The 21,558-nt window shown below is 37.6% G+C and overlaps 1 protein-coding gene across 2 annotated transcripts in view; it reads right to left on the minus strand.

Moving 5' to 3' along the window:
• The window catches only part of kcnip1a (Kv channel interacting protein 1 a), a 45,930-nt gene extending 26,315 nt beyond the window's left edge, over nt 1–19,615 (minus strand). Inside the window, exons 1-2 of one of the 2 annotated variants that reach the window (XM_055159534.1) lie at nt 19,480–19,615; nt 18,310–18,425 (exon numbers count right to left, since the gene is read on the minus strand). The gene's annotated coding sequence lies outside the window, so the exon portion shown is untranslated. Of the gene's footprint in view, nt 1–18,309; nt 18,426–19,479 lie in introns of those variants that run through there. The other variant, XM_055159535.1, reaches the window with a different exon arrangement.
• Between the last annotated feature and the right edge of the window lie 1,943 nt (nt 19,616–21,558).

A 21,558-nucleotide genomic window follows, 5' to 3' on the forward strand; every position in this document is an offset into this window, starting at 1 on the left:
AAAGTTACACACTACAGAGACCACTGTTGTGCAAACCTGTGAGCTAAAGTTAGCACAGTGAGAAAGGCATTCCTCTCCCTCTAAATACTCCATAATCTATAGCCACTGGGTGGCTATAGATTATAGATCTATCATGTAACCGTATGAAACCATCTTGTTGGCACACGAGGCTTGGTAATTCGTCTGTACCGTGAGTTTGGACTGCAAAGAACATGTCTATTAGGAAAATCAATACTAATATCTACAGCAGTCCAAATGGTTTCTCACACTGACGCGGTGCTGTGTCTTTATTAGCACATGTGCCACTTCAGGGATCCCATCACATTATGAAGAGAAGAGAATAATTAAGCAAGCTCCGATATTGATCATCCAAAAGAGGAAGGGGGGAGTAGAAGCACAGAGGGGAAAAACAGCATAAAGACATAAAGCAATTAGCCAGTATATGTCCCCGTGGTCATTAACATCCCAAAATCTGTTGTGTCCGTTCAACAAAAATTCCCATCCTAGTTGTTTAGTATCTTTATTGCTCTTGTGAAAGCCTAATTCTCTGTGTGTAACAAGCCTCGAGCTGCTCACTAGATCTTTTATGTCCCTATAAACACCAGCTCACCACATCTCTCTGTTTCATGTAGCAGCAATTTTACCAGGTAAGAAATATCACAATGTCAGCTTGATTGCATTTTTCACATTAAAATAAACAAAAAACTAAATGTTGCAATAGATATTAGTAATCTGTCTTAACAAAAATACTACTAAGTGAAGCAAAGACTTCACTACAAAGGTCCTATATTACTTGCAATTGACTCTTGTAAAGTTTAAGTCATATTCTAATGTTGTTACTTCCTCAAAAAGATACCTGGAGTTGTGTTTTGTTTCATTCACACGTTTGAGTAACCATTTATTATCAGTCAAGCTACATCTTCAAAGCTCAAAATGCTCTGTTCCACACTGTGATGTCATGAACTGGCAGTTTTCAATTTAACAGCTCCTTTTACCTTTAGTTCAGTAGAGATAGGCAATTCCAGGGCTGAAATTATCCACAGAATTGAATTTCTCCTTTGCTATTAGAACATACTGTAGATCCAAAAATAGCCTAATATGGGCACTTTAAGCACACTGGGGCTGTCCATGTTCAATAAAGACATGAACTGAGAACTAAGAGGTACAAAACAATATACAGGCTATGCAATGCAAGTACTATTTGATAATTCTTAGTTTAAGGGTAACCACAAAGGGACAAGAATTTATTAATGTATAGGGAACATTCCAGGGAAAGCAATAACATCTCCATGGAGACAAATTTGTGGCAGATCCTTAAGAAAAGTGACATAGTGCGTTTTTAATTAGAACTTGGAGATACAGAATTCTGGCATATTTACACATGGAACAAATATAAATGCATTTGAGTTACATAAAATAGATGAAAGCCTATTTTCTCAGCAGAAAGTTTAAAGCTTTTGCATAATTTCTGTGTCCTACCATGCCAAAATAAAGACGAAAAAGTTAGGGAAGAAATTAAAGTTTGAAAAGTCAACAGGCATTGTAAATAGGATCAAGGGAGAGAAGTAAACAGTTGAGATTCTCTTCTGTGAAAACTCCAGCTGGACTCAAGCAGGGACAGAAGGCACAGCGACTCTATTGGGCGTTTAGCTCCAACTGTGACTGAAAAACTAAGCCACAGCGCTAATACTGAGGGATAAAAGTGATTAGCTGTTTGACAGGAAGAGAGAGGAAGAGAACATTTCAATGTAGCAAAAAAAAGCACCTCCATTGCCATTTGAAGATAAAATTTTTGGCAGTTCTGATTTTTTGGGGACTGTTATCAATTTTCACGGCACTAAATAATTAAGTGCTTCAATAATTTATACTGCTGCAACACTACACTACAATAACAAAGCAATACAAGTGTGTTTCTATGAGTTGCCTGTTTAGTTTCTTGAGGAAAAGATGAAGATAAGAGGGCACCCTGACACCACTGTGAATCACTATAGACTAACCCTGGACTGACAGTTTAAGGGCAGCTGAATAAAGACAGCAGGAGGAGAGGTATTTCTATTTCAGCGGCTTTCATAACAAAACACCTTCAAAACACAGAGGGAGAGAGAAACAGCACATATTGACTTTGCAGTGAGAGCCAAAATACAGAAAATTGTTTTAGGTCTGATTTATTTGTTATATAAAGCGCTGTATACAGAGGAGATGTTCGAGATCTGTCTTGCTTTCACCAAAACAGCTTTTTATTTTGTTAAGGTCACTGAACAAAAGCAGACAACATTGGAAGCATTGAAACCTCCTCTAAGGCACTAACTCTATATTGCAATGATGTAGAAGCAACTAGACCTGTTCAAACTAGGGTTGGGTTCTAATTAATTGATATATTTTATGGAGACAGTCTGAAATTTGAACTATTTTGTCTAGCAATATATTGTGATTTTTGTGGTTGCTGCAAATTTTCTTGATTTCATACCATTAGATCAAATTTGAATTAGGCCATGTTTTCCAGTCTTTACTCAAATAGTAGATTACATAATTTAGGATATGGTCTATCTCTAAGCTTTTCATTCATTCTATATTTTTTCTAGTGGAGAACTGAAGAACGGAGAACCGGAGAACGAAAATGAAAAAACAAGTATAATCAACATTGTTTTAACTCACCAAATTTACAAGGAACTCATAATACACAGGATAATTGCATAAGAGATTAATTTTCTGTTTAACAATGTTTATTTTCACCATAAAACAGAGGTTCAGTTCAAGTCATAATCATATTTAATGTTTTCAATTTGAATAAAGTGAGTATCTGCTGCTCGTGTTTAGACTTTGCAAAACGCCACATTGGCAAAATAACTTTCCTTTTCATATCTCATTACGTCTGCTCCATTAAGTTTGTGTAGCGATGTGCGTCATGCGGCCACTAGAGTGCATACAGTCAAGAGGCAAAGAGGGGGCCATAAGTAGCTATCTATATTCATTTGCATTTCTCTCATTGGCTCCAGTATCATAAGGACCTGAAGGCAACACAAGGCAGAGTCAAATTGCACAGAAAATATTGTTTATATGTTTGAATAACTGAGTGGAGCAATTGCCTTTGAATATTATGCAAATAACACATCTATTTATACGCAGCAGTGATTTTTTAGTATAATGGAAAGCATGACAATTAGTTTAATTTGTAGCAGTGGGTGATCAAACACATGCAATCTTAAATTAAGTCAAGATTTTGAAAAAGCTTGAAGACATTGTACATATACAGCATCACAACATGGTAAGCCTTTATCTCAGATCCATCATCTCATGTTCACAGTCAACACGCTTCAGGGATAAGATTAAAAAGCGCCATTTTTTCTTGTTGCACGCAGTTAATAAAGCTTTTTGCTGTCCTAATTGGGCCTTTTGGTGTGCTCCTTTTGATGTGCGGGGATGATAGAGTGGGGTGGATATAGTAAAGCCTATTAGAGATATAGGCTACGGAGCCCGGCAGCATGATTCTGAATTCAACCAGGCCTGCACATACAATGAACGCATACACATTCTCCCATATATATCCATACATTTGACTGCTGGCCAAAACAACAATGCGATTAGCTTAACTTCAAAGGGAAGCTGTGAATCTTAAGGTCAGTCACAGCTGAAATGAAATGAGATGTGACCTCTTTTAAAGGCCCTATATTAATGAAGACTGGTTCTTGTGAGCTTTAAGCCATGTTATAATATCATGTAGTCGTAGGTTTCAAGCTAACAGGTACCTTTTACCTTTTGTTCTTCTTCCCACTCCTTTCTGAGCAAATTTTTTGTTGTGGTTATTTTCATTTATGATTTCACTTATGTTATATGTTCCATTGTTTAAGAATGAAAATCCCTACTTGCCCAAAATAAATACATAAAATAGAGATGGGCATTTCCAGGGCTGAAATTATCCAAATGACTCTAGTGAAAGTGTATGGATTTTAAAAACACAGTGGACCACTTCCTGTATTACCAGAGGAACTCTAAATAGGGTTTATGTGTTAAACATGTATGAGTGAAACAAAACACAACTCTAGGTATGTTTGAAATGAAGAAACATTATAAACATAGAACAGAAAATAGCATAATATAAGCCCTTCAAAAGGAAGCTGTGAATCTTAAATGCGCACTGTGCAACTTTCCGGGTGGATGGTCCGTCACCATGGAGATGTTGTTGGTTTGCCTGGAATTTTTCATAGTATGATATTAAACTTAAATATTATATTAAACTATTTATACGAAGACAAGCACCAAGTCAATTTACAGATCCAATTTGTGGAGAGGTGGGACGATTACAGTAGAATATATATTTTTCAACTTATTGCTTTGTTAAAAAAACACCTATAGGTAAGTAATACGCAAGTTTAATGCCATACTGTGGCACATTCCAGTGAAAGCAATCTCCCCAGAATATCTCCATGGACACAACCAGGTGCTGGATTCTTTAGTGCACCTTTAAGGCCAATCGCATTTGATATGAAAAGAGATGTGAAGGTTTTTTTAAGAAGACAAAGAAATAAACCCTATAACCACTAACTGCATGAATAGCTTTTAGATCAATAGCTGAGAAAGAAAAGTTGATGGCAGAAACATAAAAGACAAAATGTGGGGGTGAAACGAGGTGACTTTGACAAAGGAAGAAAAAAATAGAACAAGGCGTAAAACTCTATGAGCTGAGCAAGAGATGGAGGAAGATATAGAGGCAAAAACAAATGAAGCAATGGCACAGAAAGACAAATGCAGCGGTAAGGAGAGGGTTGTGTAGTTTATAAGAAACCCGCTGGGAAATATTTCACATGAGCAGTGTAGTTTGTGCTCCGTGACAGCTTTTAAATTCATTTCTTGGCCCCAGGTGAAGAGGACACATACAGATAAATGCCTCAACACTGACCCTGAGCCAGCTGTACAAGCAGGTCATGGTACCAAGATGAAATAAGTTTTAAAGTGCACTGCCAAAGTTTCCTGGTGTTAATTTGGTCTCCTGCTCATCTCATGAAAATGTTACTGCTTGCTATGTCTGTCACAATAACACATTTTGCTGCACAATATATTGCTACAGAAAAATACTGTGAGAAATGATAATATTGAAACTATATTCCACTGACAGCCATACGCTTACTTTTAAATATACTGTATCACTAAAAAGACTGAGCTACAACAAAAATAGCTAAATGAACCAATAATAAGCCATAGAAGTCACTTACTCAGCCTTCTACAGCTCAAATATTACTTTATTATGTAAAAATGGCAAAAAATCTCCCCAGTATTACAAATAAAATACACAATATATTGTTCCCGCTTTCATATATTGAACGATAAGTCTACTGTTTGCCCATAATAGAACTCATCTATCTTTCATTCATTCATTTGCAGATGTGATTGTAGAAAAAAAACTGGTTTAGTGGGGATTGATACATTTTCTGACATTTTGTGGAAGATTTCAGACAAAACAATAACATCTCTGGAGAATACATTTTGGACCCTCCATCTAAAAACACACATATCAACATACTTTAAGGAAGAATAGTTTGTGTACATATTCTAGACTTTGAAGATGTCATATGTCCAGATGGATTGCAGAGGTCAATGTAAGTCTATAGGAGAGGTGAGGTTTATGAGAGAAAAATGTATACAGAAACTGCACAGATGTTTACCCATATTACAGATATTTAATCCATCTCTATTAAACAATTGACTCAAGAGTAGAGACATCGACTTTGTGCAAATGTTTCATGTGAATCCGCTGCGTAATAGAAAGATATCAACAATAAATAAACCAGGGCCAAACATCTGCATTTTGACAGCAAAGTCTAAAATTCTGCCATGCGCTTCAGCTCAATTTTAAACTATAGACAGATTATAATATTGCCACATGAATGCAATTTTCTGTCTCCAAGTCTTCTCCACAATATGTCTCTGAATATGTTTTTAATTTATCGCTACATAGCAGTTGGAGCAGGGTTGTAAATTAGCTTCACTGTTATAACACTGCATACATTAAGGAGCATCTGAGGATTTTTTTGGGGAAATGAAGATTTGATTTGACTCTGCATCTCATCCCACTGTCTCAATACATTAATCAAGGCAGGATTGCATATTGATTTTTTCCCTCTCTTAATTTAAAACAGTCTGGAACCTCTCTCCTCTTTTGGCTCAGTCACACAGTCTATTATATTAAGAGTTGTTTGCTTTTGGTCTTCTTGCCTGGCTGACTTTTTTCCTAATAGGTGGTCCATCCTTGTCAACAACATATATACACCACAACAAGTAACACCATTTGGCTTTCCTAGTACCACCAGATCAAAACAAGGGCTAAACAACATCTAAAACACAATATATTCCATATATTTCAAATCGATTTAATATGTTTTTTGTTTGTTGTTTTTAATATAGTCAAATTGAACAATACAGTATATCAATATGTTTTTTTACATTTTGCACACCATCAAAAACTACTCTGTCAAACACACCAAAATCAATAAGCAAATCACCATCAGAAAGTACATTATCTGCCGTAACCTTCCTTTTCCAATTTATTTTCTATTCAGCATGTATGGTTACAATGGTAGTTAGAAAGTAATGCACAGTTTGTGAAGTAATTTGAAAACATATAGATATTTTGAGGATTGGAAGCCCCAGTGAATTACAAGTTGCAAGTGCCTTCGCAGTTTGCCCCATGCTATGTAAATCCTAAAATGAAGGTCTATATTTGCTGCTAGAGGTTTATCCTGAAAAGCACTTTGGATGCGGTTCATTCAGGGACGGTCTCAGCTGCGTGGCTTTCCCCATTCTGGACTGGAATCAAGGATGGGCCAACCTTCCATGTAAAACCAATCCTGTCCTGCTTTCCTTTGACCACTTTTTATAATGCTGCAGCAGATGGTGAAATACACACAACTCACTCTGCATTCCCCTTAGGAGTCACCTCCCCTCTCCCAACTTTTCCTCAACATTTCTCTTCCACTTTTCTTCATTCACTGCTTCCTGGCTTCTTCAAACAGCCTCTCATCTCACCAACTTCAATCTCTGCAAGGTTATGCAGTATTTGCCCTCAGAAGCTCTCAGCTAAAAATACGTGTGTATCCGTTGCTGTGTAGGCATTGTTGCTATCTCTAACTAGTAAATGGGTTAGGCTGCAAACAAAGAGGACAGCATGGCCGAGTTTTGTTCCACAGAGAAACACTACTTAGTATTCAACTCAAAGTCCAGTAAAGTAAGCACAATGTGGAAAAAGAAGAATAATTTCAAAGCAATTTCACTCAAAATTTTGAAACATTTTTGAAACATTGCAACACAAAAGAAACGTAACAATTTTGAGCACTTATTCATTCCCTATTCAAAGTAAATGGGATGAAGCCACCTCTAGAGGCACAGCTGCCACCAGGGATTGACAAACTCAAACATGGCTACCCCCACCAACCATCACACAATACACCATTACATTTACTGGTAACATTATGGTATGATGACAGGGCATAAAACAGGCCATATACATATGCAGTGTATTATTACCATCTGATGCATTTAAGGATAGTTTAAATGCTTACATTTTGTCTAACCTTGCAAAGCAAGATGCATTCTCTCAACATTTCTGAGTTCATATACTCATAAGAATCCATCCATGCACTTATTGTAAGGATAACTGATTTTCTGGACCAATCACAAAGCAGCACTGAGGTTTGTGCGGAAGCCAAAAGGAAAGCCTCCAAATGAACCAAAACAAACATGGTGACACTGATGTACTTCAGCCTATTTTTGCATCAAAATCGACAATTTTGTTTGTGAAAAATGTGCAGAAGTTAAGTGTTTTGTGCATTTGTGTACAGAGAAGATGTCTGTGCTTTTACCTTAACTGGTTGTAACAGAAGTTTGTTTTTTCTGTTCTGTTGTGACATCGATCAGATTCAGATAACCAAGTTCCACGTTGCAAAACTCAGTTCAGCTCAATGAATGCCACAAATATCAGTCTGACGTGAGCTAGGTAAAATTTAGTCACCCCCTTTTGTGGAATCTAGAATCTACTTTTTGAAACCAGATGATAAAAACGTGTCAACAGGTTTGTTAATCACTTTCTCAAATACTGATATTTGAAATGAGTAATGTCACTGCATTATGTTTTATTGACATTTGTTTCAACATTTGAGCTCCAACATTTTTGAAATTGGGTTGATATTAAAGCTGCAAATATGCTTGAATATAAATAATATGCCTCAAGTATGTGTCAAGCAGAGATCTGAAGTGGGAGCTGTTGCCATGCCGTTGAATGAGGCTCATCTTGGGAATTTAAATAAACAACCCACGCTCTATCCTATATATACAGTGCTTTCCATCTACCCTTACAGGCTCCACTCAAACCTCTGTATTGATTACTGTAAGAGTCTGAGTGGTTGAGCTATAATGTTTCATATTTTTACAACTTTTATCTTCCCACTGGGATTATTACACAGTTTTCACAGTTCTCCATCTCTTTGCTCACGTCGCCTCCAGTTTTGGCGACATATGTGACACACAGCCTGTTTGTGCTGATCTCTGTCACTGATTGGTCAGAAGCCCAATTAGCAATTCAGTAGGATTTGTGCGGATGTTACAGGAGACAGGTGGTGCAGCGTGAAGTGGGATGTGTCATACGTGTGTGATCTGGGGTGAGAAGGAACAGGACAGAGGCTGGAAACATTGATCAACAGAGATTAATTTGAACAATTAGTGGAAGTGATGCAACAATTTGGGAAAAAAATCAATATACAATTTTTGTGACAAACACTGCAGCTGCTGGATGTTTAAAAAGGATTTTGTTCAGAGTGCATATTGTAAACAAGACCAGGAGCTTTAACATATAACAGAAGGCTAAAATATGAACTGAAAAACTAGAATCCCATGAATTTCAGAACATGTTTCTAAAGGTATAGGTACAGTAGGATTCAATAAAAATGATATTTTGTTCTTTTTGGCAGAGGTTTATATTATTTAAATAACTCCACAACAGTACTTAAGAGCAAAAGAAACATGAAAATAATATAGGTCTTAGATACAATATATCATAGACCAGCAAAGTTAGTATATGTCATTTATTTTGAAATTTAGTCTTGACAATTGTATTACTTAACTAATGAATACTGATTCTGTCAAATCCATTCATATGACTGCTCTGTTTTTACATATTCTTATTTATGCTTACGGCTCATGACTTTACGACACAGTACAGCATTTCGTTGGCTGAAGATGCTGGCGTCCACAGTATTTCATGAATATAAACAGCAAACACATTAGCATGCATGAGTCAAGTGTCAGTGCCATTTCCCTCTTGTCAAACAGTAGCTGGGCAGACAGGGAGCAGGTTGGGTTGAAGAGCCAGGAGGGGTGAATACCATCCCCTTTTATAGACATACCCAATGTCACAGCCAGTGCACACAGTTCTAAAAACACAGTTCAAACAGAGGACAGATGGGCTTGAGATTGCATCATAAAAACCCTTCATTGACTTGACTTCTTTTTTTGTTTAAGTTTACGTCCAGGCTGCTGTTTACATCCACGCTCATCCCCATAATGCATTTTCAGTGCAATATTCATGAGTTTCAGACGCAAACATACTTTACATGACACCATCAGTGGCTCAAACGAACACGCAACAAGACAGGTGCTCCTCTCATATGACAGCCCCATGTATGTGTTTACAGAAAAGTCACGCAAGTATACACGAGAAGTATTTAAAAATCACAAAATAATCCTTACCTTTGTGGTAGTTCATCTGCTTGGATTGCATTGAGAAAGTGCCCATGACCAGACCCATGTTGACGGTTGAGAGTGATTAGGGTGTTCCCTTTGCTATAATGAGTCTTACAATACGCTTGTGCAAGTTAGTCCATGTGTTGAAGTCTAGATATCGCTACTCTCTCAAAGCACACAGGTTCGCTCACTAAGCTCCAGGCTGTGTGTGTGGAGAAAGGAGTGGGAGAGACACAGAGACGTGAATGAAATCGAGGGAGCACATGCACTAAAGCTACCTTTGTCTACTCTGTCACTGGAGCTGGCTGGGTCCGCATCTCTCTGCTATCTCTCTCTCTCTCTCCTCCTCCTCCTCTCATTCAGTGTGTGTCCCCCGCGACCAGTCTGTCATCCCATCAATTCCTATGAGCCTCTTTATGTATCTGCCTCTCCTCCCTCTCCCTCTATCTGTTTTGGTCGTCTTTTCTCCTCGTCTGTCTGTTGGGAGGAAAAGGAAAGATTGCACACTGTTGCACAGAGACGGCAGGGAGGGATAGAGGGAGAAGATGGGAGGAGAGGAAAAGCAAGGAGGAGACAAAGACAAATTAGCAGGAGTCACAAACAACAGGCAGGAAAGGAAGGTGGCACACTGGAAGAATAGAAAATCGGATAAAGAGTGCAAAAGGTGAGGCAAGATAAAGAGCCTATCTGCCCTGCTTTAGCTCCTGTGCAGTGTAGGGAGTCTTACAGCCTTATCTTAACATGCAGTCGTCTCACAGGTGCTGCGCAACCACTGTCCCTGCGTGATTATTCTGCTTGCGGGTGGGTCATGGGTAAAACGGGTGCATCTGACACCACCGTGTTATCCGAAATGTCGCTCCTCATATGCCAGCTGCACTGCCATCAGCGAGAGGGATCAGATGGCCGGGCAGGAGCTGACGAATCAATCAACAGAATAACAACAAACAGTGTAATGATGTCGCTCCACCTAACGCATTTACTTTGCTGTCAGTCATGGTTAACCCCAGGGCTCCATGCTGTGTAGTGCACTAGAGCCCAAATTGGCAGGTCATACAGCCCTATAGGCTGCGTTCACGTACGGGTGGGCAATGTTGGCAAACATTTATATCTTTTTTACAATAACTTGATAATGATATTCAGGCAATATATTTAAATGAATGAACGAATGAATGAATGTACTGGTTGAGGTTCAAGTCACAAAAGTGAATGGAGCATAAAATTAACCATCAAATGGCAGAAATATCACTTTATACCCTTGTATGGGAATTACATTTGACAATTCAATGTCTTTTTTTTCAATTAATATTTTATTATACAAAATACAGTTGATATTCTAAATTGCACATCTCCAAAACATCATTTGCAATACTATACATTTATAAAATATATTTGCCACCCCTGCGCTCACAGTGAAGTTTTCCTCACGTTTGTAAAGTGTTTAACATGTTGTCAGTGACATTGACTCACAGCTCCCTGTTCACTGCCTGATCTGTCAGGATTTATTGATTTGAGCGCAACTTGGCAAAAACCTCATAGACATTACACTACACCGGAAATGGTTGAGCTGACTCTCCCTCTGATTGGAACTAGCTGGCAACCAGAGCCAACTGAAGCAGTGGGTCTTGATAGTGAATGTAGCACAACCTAACCATGTTGCCTCAGAGCCCAAGTATACAGCCCCATTCACACATAGTCTCCAGTAAATGCTGGCTACAAAATTCCAGAAGACTCCGCTATGACCCCATTCACACGTGCAGCAGTCCCACAACTTTGCCAGGTCTGCTTTGTACACACATAACCTGGCATCTGGCTCTCTGCGTTTACTCACATAGCAACGTGCTGCTGCATCATTTCAAAAATGCTGTGAAATCTATTCTGACATTGGCTGCATGTATGTATTAAGGTTTCAATACACAAAAGTTTAAACATGAATTTAACTAATCAAAGGTGTGAAAATACAAAAGATGTCACATGATTTTATAAGCTTTTTTTTTTTAAAGTATGCATTTATATTATATGTCTTAAAGCAGTCGTAAAGCAGTAGTTTTCAAGGTTAACAGCTACCTTTTATCTTTTGTTGAGTGTAGACTGGAAATTCCAGGGATGAAATTATCCAAATGATTCTATAGTGAATGTGTATGGAGTTTAAAGACACAGTGAAACACTTGCTGTATTACAACATGACATCACAAAGGTATAAGACAGTGCTTTCTGCTTGAGAACACAACTTAGCCTAAATATGCAACATTTGTGCGATAAACATGTATGAATGAAACAAAACTCCAGATACTTTTTGATGAAGAAACAACATAACATAGATCAGAAAACAGGGCAATATGGGCCCTATAACTATACACCAGGTCAACAAATCTGCAGTCTGACATTTAAACAGTAAATTTCATACTGAATTCAGATCTATCCTCCAGCTAAATTTTAAACTATAGGCATTTCAGAATAGTACATTCTCACTTGAACGCAACCTATTGACTGCATCCCAATTGAAATTCCTTACATGACTTTAGTTAAGAAAACAATTTACAGCAACACCATAGCTGTGGTTGAGATGAGGCTATCTGGGCCAATGATAAAGCCATTAGGCCCTGGCATTCATTAAAAGCTACTGCCTCAGTCCCCAGCATGGAGGATCAATACAAAGTAAAACAGGTCGAAAAGAGGAGGAGACAGCAGACCACAGACAGAAATTGAAGTGAAACGCACAAATAGATAATTAAAACCCAGAGAGGCAGCACTGCAGGCAGGTGGCAGCGTAATGATCTGAAACAGTTTGTGAATTTATGAGTGCATTAGGGTGCACAGTATACACTATTCTTTTTTATTCAAACCATTATTCTAAACCAATATGCACAAGCCCATGTTCAAATTCACACAAGCAAAACATACTAGAAGCAGCGTTATATTACCAGGGGAACCCACTTCATAGCAGCCGCACACACACACAACCACACAAACAGACTGAGTAAATACTAAAAACTGAACTGAATCGACAAAATAAGAGAGATCTGCAGATGATGTTAAACTTCAGTAGAGCCTCACTTGTCAGGGCGCAGACAGCATACGGTTGATCAAACAGTTCCAAAACCCATCAAATCAAATGCAATACAAGCAAGTGGGATCAGCCCTCTAATAGTGACATTTGCTAAAACCCAACAGCCCGGCAAACAGGGAATTAATGGAACAGAACAAGAAACAAGCTTATCATTAAATTGAAATCTGAGCAAACAGTCGTCTATTTGGGTTTTATTTGTGGAGCAGTTTAGAGGGAGCAGAAAGTCACAATTTAATTCTCAGTATTTCAGCTTGGCATTTTTATTGAGAAAAATAGTGAGCAGATTCGAAGCTAAGCAGTCGTAAAAATAAAGCTGTAATTATTTATATGAACAATAATACTGAGGTACTATCATTTTTTAGGTTCTGTTTTGAAGCACAGATTAGAAGATATTAGGGTGAATGCTTACTCATAGATAGATAGACAGATACTTTATTGTGTCAAAGGAAATTCTTGAATAATACTCAATTGCAATCATTCTGCAAGTATTGCAATTGAATTAGCATTTTTAATATGAAGATTCAGTTCAAAGCACATATTTCAAACACATTCTGGGGAATTCATATCTGAGAGGAGATTAAACTAATAATCGTAATCACATGCACGTCATTAAATTGCAGGGTTAGTAAATTGTATACATAAAGAACCCATGATGATAAGCACGATTAGTTATAATAAAAAAAAAAAAGACATTTGTAAAATTATTTGACCACTCACTTGAGCTGCAAAAGCTTAGTTAGGCACGCTAATGAAGCCATAATCTCTTCATCACACAATACAAGATCTATGCTAATCATAATAACCGAGACATAGTGCCTATCTCTGAAAACTAATGAAGCTGTGTCAAAGATATCTTGTCCTATAAGAAAAATGGAGCCATTATCATCTCAGTTAGTAAAATGTCTGAACCAGAACCAGTACTTAAACTGCAAAGCAACAAGTTCACTGCATTAGGCACCAGGCCAGAGCCGTCCATGGCATCACACTTGACATGCTTTTGGCCATCCAAAGTCCATCTCATCATTTATTAACCATTACACAACAGACCTTTTACAAGACCGAAACAGCTTGGCAAAATGGAAGCACAGAAAAAATATGTCAGAGGGGAAAACGCAGCGGAGACGGCCCATATTAGACATAGCAGAGAGAAGGTGTTGACAGGCGCTAGGCAATGTGGTGAGCAGGCTGTGAATAATAAATTGGTTAGTTAGTGGCTGCCCGATTTTATCAGACAAAAATGGGATGGAATCTGTCATAGCATGAGGACTGCACAGGGGGAGAAGATGGGGCAGGAGAAGCAGATAAGGGGGGTAAATGAGAGCTGTGCAGACAGGTGGTAGAAAGAGAGAGGGAGTGACAGAAAGAGACAGAGAGGGCGGCGAATTAGAGTGTTGAATCTGCAGGACGAGATAGATGTGGGGAGGTTATGGTTGGAAGCAAGAACCGGGTGAAACAAATGAGCGGAGGAAATTGGATGGGGAAAAGAGAAGGCTGTTGAAAAATAAGAATGAAATGAGAGAAATTATATTATGAGACTAGGACGCAAAATAATACTAAAAATTGATGACGGCCACTTAGTCACAGACCTGACACAGAAATATTAGACCAAGGAATCATTAGTTACCAACAGTGTTCAAACATTATCAGTGGAACAGTATTAAATGTATTTTTTGTTGCAAACTCTCTGTAACTCCAGAGAGGTAACATTGGCTAAAATCATTTTAAAACCAAACAAAAGACCCATGTATCTACTGTTACATGTTGACATCGCTCTAGGGGTGTTTGATATGCATTTCTATTGGTGGAATGGTTAGCAGTGGCCATGGCGGCACAATGCACTCATTAGATTAGATTAGATTCAACTTTATTGTTATTACACATGTATAAATACAAGGTAACAAAATGTGGTTTAGCATCTAATCAGAAGTGCAAGGAGCAGCACGTGTGATATATACTGAATGTAGAGTATATATATAATATAGACAATATACAGTTTATAACTGTTTAGATTGTAGTGAATATATACACATAAATATTGCAGTATGAACAGAAGGGAATTAGGTAGAATAAACATGGGGGATATATAAGCAGATGTAATGTAAACAATATATACTATGAACAAATATACAGGATGTGCTACAGAAAATATAAATATGTATGACATATATAAATGAGCAAAAGATATACTATATATGAACAAGTATGCTGTAAATAAATAAATATAAATGTAATGAACAATGTTGTAATGAACAACGTAATATGAACAATTACAACACAACACATATTCGAAAACACAAAAAAGTTTCAAGATTCAAGAAAAAATACAAAATGGATTTACACAGCACATTTTCAGGAGCTTGTGATCAACACAAGCATTCATGGGTTTAGGTTTTTGATTTTTTTTTTTTTTTAAAGGGAGAGAGACTAATTGAAAAACTGTTGGATACTGCTAGCTAGCCTGTAAGGGTAGCTAAGAGCTTAGGGTGAACAGACGTCCATATTTACCCGGGACAGTCCCAGTTTTGAGCCCTGTGTCCCGTCCCACCAGACTTCTCCATATAAGAAATGTCACAAATGTCCGTATTTTTGACCAATTTGTTACCCACCAACAGTAAAGAGGAGTATAGATTGCCATTTGTTAAGATAAAACACAGAAAACTGTAAATGAAAATGGTACAGACAGAACTCAGATTATGACTGACCCACAAATGAGTTGAAAATGGACAATGCTACGTGCTCTTTTCAGAGTTTTATTAACATCAACCATCCCAACCCATGTGTGTCCCAGTTTTGAATTTTGAAAATCTGGTCATTATTTCAGATGGACTTTTAACAACTTAACATTTAACAGCACAAATCAGCTCACATGTTATAGTTCCAACTAAGTCTGGTCAAAATTCTGGTCAAATTGTGTTAAAATGAAGCTCAGATTCAAGTCTAACTTGAACAACATCTGAACAAAGTAGTTCTTTCAATTAGCTTCACACCTCCAGGAAATGTTGATAACATCAGCTGCAAGGTATCAATAGCTGGACCAATTTGAGTTTGGAGTGAAACTCCAGTAGCTTACATCTTTAATTATCTATTGGTTTACAAACTTGTAAACAGAATCCAATAAGTAAATGTGTAAAGGCACAATCTCAATATCTAAACATTTTGTAAGATGAGGACCTAACTAAAAGCCTTGATGGTAATATAAAATTAATTTTATAAGTAAGAACATTTGAGCTTTTCAGAGTATATTCAGACAACGTGAGTCAGAGGACAATACCAACAATCTCTTTGCCAAGATGCAGCAACCTCACTGCTCCTATGGCTTTGGATTCAATATTTTAGTCACTCCAAACAGACTGGCTTTTAAATCGTTAAGTCAAGTAATGTGTTAAAGTAATTGATGTTCAAATAATTGTAGTAAAAGTCAATGGGTGATCTCTATACCAATTAAACCTATCTTCATAATAAGGACGTCTTGTTCCAACTCAGTTCTCTCACTGATTTGTCGGACAGCCTGTGAACGCAGCACCAGGAGATCTAACAGGCTAAAGGGTGTTGTCTGAGTCATCAGAACAAACAGATTGATTTAGTGCAGAGAAGAGCAGAGGAGACGAGCTCAATGACCCTGACAGACCAAGGAATGAGGTGTTACTCACACTGAGAGATTGGCCAGTCCCTGCAGATCACAGTCAATCATGCTGCTGATAGGAACCCAGCCAGAACGTGTCACAACAATACAACGTCATGAACTACACATGTGAACCTAACCTGTAACAAGAGCAGATCAATGGAAGCCTGCAAGAATTTTTGTATAGCTAGAAACACTCAAAAAACAACATCCTAGATCCATATTTTCTTTTCAGTTGGTCCAGCAATATATTTTAGCTCTCGCACTGCTTGCAATCCACTAAAATGCCTGATAATATTATAACAAAAATGGTCTCTATTAGTTTATTTACAGAAGCAGAGGAAAAAACTATTACTTTGGGATAACACATGTTTTCTCTTGATTTAGAAAACAAACACAGTGTAGTGGTAAAAATAAGTAAAAATGTTATTAACATTGCTGACACCAGTCTTGAGCAGAAAATAGCTAGTTCCGAAAATACAAGACAAAACAAATTATCAAGCTTTTCTTCTGACAGCCAGCCTCCCTTCCCCTTAGAGCTACAAACAATGAGATGTCGATAATAACTACTTTCAACAGTTTGTGTGTGGCAGGCTATCTTATCCAACCCACTTAGCAAATTAATCATGAATTATTTACACTATCACGCTTGTTGCTGAAATTTGTGGTGGAACTGCATTATATTATCTTAGATAAAAAGACATTAGATGTTAAAAGATCTATACCACAGAACAGGATACAGAAAAATGACAGACTGTAATGCAATATGACTGTCTATCCAACTTTGCATTGATACATTGCAGAGAAATTACACTGGGGGTGTTCTACATGTATTTCTAATGGTGGAATATTTAGGAGTTACCTTCAGTGACACAATGCACACGTTAGTAAACACTGTCGCAAAGGGTCTGAATACTCAAAAACTACAAAACTGAACAGCACATTTTCAGGAGCCTGTGATCAATACAAGCATTCATGGTCTTGTGATGGCCTGTGACTGTAATGTTATGCAAAAGGGACTTGTTCAACATCATAAATCAGCTCAGTTGTTGTAGTTCCAGCTAAGGCAGTTATTTTGGGTCAGATTGTATTAAAATAAAGCTCAGAGTGAAGTCTAATATAGTCCCAGACAGACTAGAGCCTACAGTTAGCAACACATCCCCAGAGAATGTTAATGAGCAGCAAAGTATCACTACACATTATACAAAAAGTCTCTATTCTCAGAGCCAATGGGCGGTGACAAATCAAAGAACTGAATGTTGTATTGCACCAAAACAAACAAGGCAGCCTATGCTAGAATTTTCTTTTTCTGAAAGAGGATGAAGATATCAAACAAAAAAACTAACAAACCGTTAATAAGCTTGAATCAACAGTACCAAACACTTTTAATCAGAGGACGGAGAATCTAAGAGGAAACTAAGATTAGGTGCTTTTTACAAACTGTCTTCTTCTAAAATAAATTAAAAAGTTTGTTAAAAGTTTCCTCTGAATGGTATGTGGATTTTTGAGAGGAGCTGGCTTTCACATTTGAGTCACAAGTTACAGATAAACGGTAGAGATTGGTTGTCCATAAACCTGAGGCAGTTCAGTGATTAGCTATTAGGCTTCACACCCTCTTATATTAAAGGGGCATGCTCCACAGGCTAGCAATTTGCCATCAGTGCCACAATCCCACACAACAGACCCACATCTCCACTCTCTCTCAAAGTACAGCAGATGTCTTTAAATCAGACTTATACCTGATCTAAACCCATTTAAACTGCTACCCTTTGATTGGTTGCCCTGTCTTCACTATCTCCAAGTTCATAAATCTTCTCAAGGCTTCAGCGTCTGTTTCTCTACCCCTGAGTGAATCTGTATTGGAGAGATTCACTGTAATCTGCCCACATACTTTATGTCACCTGTCACATGGTGAGAAACTTGCTGTGAATCCGCCTGACCTGCTTTCCTCAGTCGATAAGCAGAGATGACACACTTCTCCCGTCTTTTCTGAAGCTTCTGCTGTGCCTAGAAACAGCAACAAATAAAAACTGTTTATCTAGGTATTATTTGCAGCCTGGCTGGAAAATATATTTTCCCGTCAGTGTTTTACAGGGGAGGTTACGTTGCCTGTGGGTGCTGCTAGTGTCAGTTTCTCTAAACATGAAAGCATTACTCTAAATATCTTACTTTATTTCTTAACATTTAGGTAGAAAAGAAAGTACCAACTATAAAGCAACAAAAGCTACAACTAATTCTTTACATCTTTGTTGTAATTTAAGATATTTACATCTATCTAATATTTCCAATGGTTCCAAAATATTACAGTACTGTGAGTATAGTAAGATCAACGTAAAAAGGTACAATAATAGGTGGAGTGTCTGCAATCTGCTTGGTTCTTCAGAGATGTTATTGCTTTGCCTGAAATTTGACATTGAAGTATTAAGGGTGTCTCTGTCTATGAAGACAAGCAAATAACGCCATAAGGTCAGGTTACTGGTCAAATCAGTTCTATGCCCAGTTAGAAAGCATGTTTTTGTTTTTTGTTTTTGTTTTTGAAGCAAGGAATAAATGATTGCCTAACAGATCATTTTAATATCTTGTCACTGTGAAATATTCTTGGTAAAGCAATAATATCCCCATGGAGACAGCCAGGTGGCAGATTATTTACCAAGTAGCCATGAAAGCCACGTGTTACCCACCCCACAGTGCAACGTGATGATGATGGGTAATGCCAACTCAATTAAGCTTGGAGATTGATTACAGTGTGAGGGTTGGCATGTCCCCTGAGAGGATTCTCTATATAAATTATTACCGTGCATTATTTTTCAGATTAAATATTCCCTCTGTCCCCTTTGGCTCAGTAAAAGAGAGACGACAGCCTTTTGTAGTCGAGCTGTTGCAGTGCGCGCACAAAGGTAACATACACATTATTAGCATCATCAAAGACATCCATACGCACGTTTACTTTTCAATCTTTTCAATGCGAAAGGAAGCTTTGTCCTAGCCTCTGTCTCTACTTGCACCTGAAGCGAATATCTAATGAAAAATGCGCCTATTGAATATTTCATGTAGCACTTACGAGTAACACCACGCATCTAAGCCTTCCTGGTGTGAATTTGGATGGAGCCCCAGTTTTAAGAGTCCACTTCAATGTCAGACATTATTCAGCCGCAATCACGTCAAGAGCGGATTCACAAGATCGCTAATAATTGTAGGCACTTTACTGAAGTTTTGTTTTGATTTTCTCTGACTATGGGAAGAATAAACGGGTGGCTTTATTGCCCCCTGCAGGAGAGTCTAAGAACCGCAACAGAAAACGCCTTTTGAAATATGTTGAAAAATGTTGATAGATACAGACTTTATTCACCCTCAAGGGAAATTACCTGGACACAATACCTTACTCATTACAATATAATAAAGTACTACTGCCACTTACATCAAACAGGCCTACTGAGTGTCAAGAATACTCTACTTCTAGCACTTCATTCTGCTATTTGCTAAAACATTGCATTGAGAAACATTAAGTTTTCCATAAATTTAATAGGTCAGTTATTTCTATGAATTAGCCTCTAGTAACTTGCTAAATCTAGTAAAGTATATGTCTACTGTCTTTTAAGATTTCAGATAGTGCATACCATTTTAAATTCATCTGTGTTATGGGAATATGCGATTGGCTGAATAGTAAACACACAGTAAGCAGGAGAAGAAGGGTTATTAACATTGCATTTTCCCTTAATCCCTTCAGAAGACACTTTGAAGAGTTGAAACGGAGTCAGCATCTTTAAAGTTACTCTTCCTCCAGGAAACTTCTCACTGATCACTGTGTAAAACCCCAGAGACAGAGAACAATAAGGTTCATATTTTTAGCTTTGTAGATCAGAGTTAATTTGTCAAGATTAGACTTTTTATTGAGTTTTATTTTTATACAGAAAGGTGGGGGTGTGGGGGTAACATTAATACCACACACAACAAACACATAGTTGAGCCACATCTCACCCCAGTCAAAATGATCAAAAGTTGTATTCTGAATGAGGACTATATATCACTTTGTGGACAAATCAAAAGAAATTCAGTGCAATCTTTGTACCAGAAATGGCAAAATTCGCCCACTCAGCTACTACTATTGTACCAATCTGAATATAGTAGCCTGCATCACATCAAACCACAGAGGTTATAAATCACTTACATTGTTCAGGATATATATTTAAGTAATTTTTAATGAAACATATTTGTAATGTTTATAATTTTTAGAACAAGAAGCTTAATACAGTATCAGTAAAATGTGCTTGAATAGAACTTACTCTCCTCCTTTGTCCAATACTGATATAGTCACCTGTGATACTGCAAGGCTTTTCCTTTCTATTTTGAGCAGCACAACTTTCACATTTACAAAGGCAAGATATAATCAATGTTGGCAAGTAACTGAATACATGCACTGAGAATGTATTATATTGCGTTTTGACGCTAATTTAAAAGCAATTTAAATGCTCTGTGTAAAAAGTATTCTTTAGTATTCAGAATACAGTACTCTGATAGGCCCATGTATCAGAATACATTACATAGTACAAAGTAGTTAATGTAAATTGTCCACTGTCCCTGTCTCAGTAAATAAATAAATAAATAAATAATCACTGCATATAATATTGTATGTGGTTAAAACTCTCTAAGACAGTTAACCAGGAAAACAAATTATTCATCTTGCTGTCTTAATGTGGTGAGGAAAGGTAACTCTGTCCAGGTCTTTAGCATATTTCTGCCCAGGTTTTTGGCTGCGGGCTCCAGTGAGTGCCGTGTGTGAGCTGACGGTAACATCAGGTGCCATGACACGAGTCCAGATCCCCACAGAGAACCGTTTCCTCGTCCAGCAGGTCCCACCTGAGGCCAGGCTGCACTGGTAGGATAAGTGAATTCATGCATGGCTGGCAGTGCTTATGACAGAGGGACATAAAGGGATTGAACAGAGCAGAACTGTGGGAGTAAATAGAGGTAAGATAACCATGCCGTTTCTTTATGCTTTATGTAAATAGAAACACCTGAATCAGAAAGGACACTATCAGGATTCAAACAATGCCAAAGATCCATAGTATAAAATATACAGTAACTTTTTTGGAGTATGGTATATAAAACTCTGCTTGTCTTCATTTTATTTCTTTGCCTT

Source organism: Boleophthalmus pectinirostris, unplaced genomic scaffold (assembly GCF_026225935.1).
Source record: "Boleophthalmus pectinirostris isolate CB_2022bp ecotype Guang Dong unplaced genomic scaffold, ASM2622593v1 HiC_scaffold_23, whole genome shotgun sequence".
NCBI classification, from domain to species: domain Eukaryota; kingdom Metazoa; phylum Chordata; class Actinopteri; order Gobiiformes; family Gobiidae; genus Boleophthalmus; species Boleophthalmus pectinirostris.